The sequence below is a fragment of the Rhododendron vialii genome, chromosome 6a (genome assembly GCF_030253575.1).
Source record: "Rhododendron vialii isolate Sample 1 chromosome 6a, ASM3025357v1".
Taxonomy (NCBI): Eukaryota; Viridiplantae; Streptophyta; class Magnoliopsida; order Ericales; family Ericaceae; genus Rhododendron; species Rhododendron vialii.
Window position 1 is genome coordinate 12,610,874 of NC_080562.1, and position 4,362 is coordinate 12,615,235.

The window sequence follows — 4,362 nt, forward strand, 5'->3', positions numbered from 1 at the left end:
GTAGAGACCCATAATTATTTTCTCAAATTTTAAATGTTTAATATGTATTTGGATTATCAAAGTTGGGATAACAATGTAGATATGAGTTGGGTCAATGTGAGATGACTTGTAAGTTGTGGGAGTTGACGTAATACGATAGGAGTGAAAGGGTGTAAGTGTTATTTGTGCTATATAAGTGAAAAAAAATGGGGCAGGAAACCACTTTCACTTTCCCTTTTCTTTTCTTTTCTTCTCCGGCGTCTCTCTCTCGGCTATCACCTCTCTCACATTTTCTCTTCAATTCCATCTCCTACGAGTGAGATTTTTGAAAAATCCCAAGCACTAAAGTTGTTCTACGCGATGAGAGCTTCCTATCCATCGAAGAAAATTCACGATCGGAGCACTTCGAAGTTTCCTCCATGTTCGGGCTTGCTTCTAACCCTCGAGGTAGGGATCTCTTGCCTTCTTTACATGTTTAAGTGTAGGTTTAATGTATGAGAATCAAGTTTGATCATTTATTTTGAGTCTTGAACAAATCTGGTATATGCTGAAAATTTCATGGGTTTTGGAAATCTGTCTTTTGGGAGCCCTTCTGCAAGGAATCAATTTTTTGGTGTCTTCATAACAGTTAAAGTACGTTTCAATACGAAGATTTTGGTACCAAGATCATGAAAAACCGATAATCACACAATTAGTTATGAATTTTTGAATACCGGCTGTTTCCTGGATACGCGAATCTGTGCGTGGCTGTCTTTTTTTAATTTTCTGGGCATGATGAACAATTTGGTGGCTTTGGGTCTTTTACAGGAGCTGCATATTTAAGTTAGGAAGGGATTGGCGTTGGAATCAAGTGATTCGGTTAAGTATACAATTTTTGGTGAATTTCTGAAGTAGGGTTGGTCGACTGGGGCGAAAATGGTTGCGAAACTGTTTTTCCTTTGATTGTTGGGTTAATCTCCTCCCGTTTTTGAACCTGGGATTTTTACTGAACATAGGGCTTGTAGTTGTGCAACTTTTGGCGTTGGTTTCAATATTTTTGGGTTTAAGATGAAAGAGTTATGATTTTTCAATCAATTTTACTTATTCCCGCGTAGAATCTGACAGCACCGACGGACTTTGGTATAATGGCCATAACTCCTAGCTTGGGACTCAAAATGACGCACTATTTGTTTTGTTAGTAACTAGACACATAGAGCTTTCCAACGATACATGCCATGCATCATGGGTATGTCCGAGCGATAACAGATTTGCATCCAAAGTTGACCCAAATTTTGCCTTTGCACCAGTTTCATGGTTACGTTGAGCCATAATCATAAGGCCGTAGTAAGGCTACCCGAACTCCGTTTCTTTTTGATGTATGACCTTCGGATCGAAGAAGAAGAAGCCTACTTTTCAATGGTTTAAATGTCGTTCTTAAATTTATGTTATTTGATCGGATATAGTCAGAACTTCAAGTGTGAATGATTAATTTCACCTATTGGATGTGTGGGGATATGATGAGTTGATCTAGATGATTAATTATTGGGATATGAGAACTAGTGAGCATAAGGGTTAAAATACTTGTAAACGATTGGAATAGAAAATGGATTAGATGGATGATACGATCGATGATAAATTAAGTTGTAGAATGTTTGACGCATTGTGTAAATTATTCGATGTCTTTCCATGAGATTGAGTCTTTGGGCTTGCGGGATACTTGCAGTGAGTTAAACAGGATTTGGTGAATCACTTGGCATGAGTGCATGGTTGTTAAGCATTGATGGGTACTACAAAGATGAGGATCATGATAAGTATTTGCAAATTAGACTCTTAATGGAGATGTCACAAAGGGGGTCCATTAGGTGGTAATATGAGATGTGAAATAAATGGTTGATTTACAATGTGAAGGATGTGGGTTTTTGTGCTTTCTTTATTGAAATGATGAAGACAAGATTATTTACGTGTAACTGAATCTAAGTATTGGTGTGAGAGATGTGTTTTGCTATGTGTGGGGATTAGAGAAACGGTGGATAAAGAGATTGCTTGTTAGTGAGAATATGTGACACTAATTGAACAATAATGAAAGCCACGGATCCACCGTAAGGTGTGATGCCGAACATGGGACGTACAGGGGTCCTAAAAGCCCGGAATTGATTCAAAGGATTTTAGTGGACGCACGGGGGTCCTAAAAGCCCGAAATTGAATCAAAGGATTTTAATGAACGCACGGGGGTCCTAAAAGCCTGGAATTGATTCAAAGGATTTTAGTGGACGCACGGGGGTCCTAAAAGCCCGGAATTGAATCAAAAGGATTTTAGTGGACGCACGGGGGTCCTAAAAGCCCCGAATTGATTCAAAGGATTTTAATGGACGCACGGGGGTCCTAAAAGCCTGGAATTGAATCAAAAGGATTTTAGTGGACGCACGGGGGTCCTAAAAACCCGGAATTGAATCAAAGGATTTTAATGGACGCATGGGGGTCCTAAAAGCCCGGAATTGAATCAAAAGGATTTTAGTGGATGCACGGGGGTCCTAAAAGCCCGAAATTGATTCAAAGGATTTTAGTGGACGCACGGGGGTTCTAAAAGCCCGGAATTGAATCAAAAGGATTTTAGTGGACGCACGGGGGTCCTAAAAGCCCGGAATTGATTCAAAAGATTTTAGTGGACGCACGGGGGTCCTAAAAGCGCGGAATTGAATCAAAAGGATTTTAGTGGACGCACGGGGTTCCTAAAAGCCCGGAATTGAATCAAAGGATTTTAGTGGACGCACGGGGGTCCTCCTAAAAGCCCGGAATTGAATCAAAGGATTTTAGTGGACGCACGGGGGTCCTAAAAGCCCGGAAATGAAATCGAAATATGTGAGTGAAAATGGAGAATCTTCATAGTATTTAGCATCATACTAAGATTGAAATGTCAGTTTGAGTTGGTAACTTGGATTGTCCAGTATGTCAATACATGTTTTATATTCCTTCCTTTAGACCTCCAAATCATTGTGGCTTGTTTTCCTGATATGTGGTGGTCAATTTGTTTTGTGTGAATGCATATTTGGTACCTTGTGGTGCTATGCATTGCGAGAGTTTCATAAAGGAAATCTTATTGTGAAGAGATTTTTACTAGATGTTAAACTTGAGATTTGAAGATTAATTTGGGGTTGACGGGTGAGTTTCCTTGTTGTTGAGGTGCGGTATTGTTTGACTTGTCATTGCTTACCTTATGTTCGAACTCTACATGCCTAGCGTGTATATTTTGGGGTGAGGTTGGCTAGTCGTATGAGAAAAGAAAGTGAAAACATTTCGTTAAAGAACTAAGATTAATCTTTAGGTCATTGAAATGGAAATGAACAAGCAATGATTGATTTGGATAACGCCGTAACGGTAAGCTGAGATTTTTAAGAATATTGGTGTGTGTGGGTGAGAGTGTTGGTGTTTGAGAAATGGAGTTAAATATTTTCCAGCGTGAGTATGACATTTTGAGCTTCACTTTTGACAAAACAAGTATGCTTTTGGAAAATATTTCCCCTTGTGATCTGTCTTCACTTCTGCACGTAATTTAGGTATGGATATCTCTACGAGCTAGTGTAGCTCACCCTATCCTTTCAGGTACTCGCCATGACACTTAGCTTGGATTGCATGAAGTGCACATTGAGACGTCTTTTGAGAGCTTCATTGGTATCATAAAGGAAGTGTTTATCATCTAGTCAAATTCATGTTGTGTACTTTACTCGCAATGGAAAGTTGTACCTTTTGATGAGAATATATGTAAAGCTATGTGTAAATTCCTTTCCTTGATCATTATGGAACTCATTTAATTGTAAACGTTTGGGAGACTTTATGTAAAAAAAAAAAATTAGAGAAAAGAAGAAGAGACTTTGATTCTTTATTTGGATTGGCATGACAGTCAAGGGTAAATATAGTTTGAGAGAAGACTTTTGCTGTGGAAAATATATTATTATTTTAGCTGAAAATCGAGGGCGTGACGCAGACCAGCCCAAACACTCAAAACCGAACTGCTAAAACCTCGCCAAAACCTATCCATTTATTGTAAAGTTCTCAAAACCGAACTTGTACTACAAGGATTAGAAAAACACTCAATTTCAATAATCAACAATGCCCACTTTAAAATATTCTGTCTTTTTTTTTTATCGGATTGGAACGAGGAAACATTGAAATCATGAACATTCTTACCACTATTTATCACCTAATAAACATCAATAATTCCAAGAGTTTTCTTGGACAAGAAAATTTATTGACCCCCCCTAACAAAACATAACCACGTCTCAACTAAGATACCAAGTATAGAAATGATAAACCAATCAACGAGCAACAATTCAATAGTATACGGGTTGTAACGAGCATTATAAATTACAAAATCTTAGTACAATATCACACAATGAAACTAGCACA

General features: G+C 38.3%; 1 long non-coding RNA gene across 1 annotated transcript; it reads left to right on the forward strand.

Moving 5' to 3' along the window:
• The first annotated feature begins 200 nt into the window (after positions 1-200).
• Positions 201-3,849, forward strand: LOC131330324 (uncharacterized). The gene is made up of 2 exons (XR_009201081.1): positions 201-426; positions 3,559-3,849. It is a non-coding gene; the product is annotated as an uncharacterized LOC131330324 (long non-coding RNA).
• Positions 3,850-4,362: the final 513 nt, after the last annotated feature.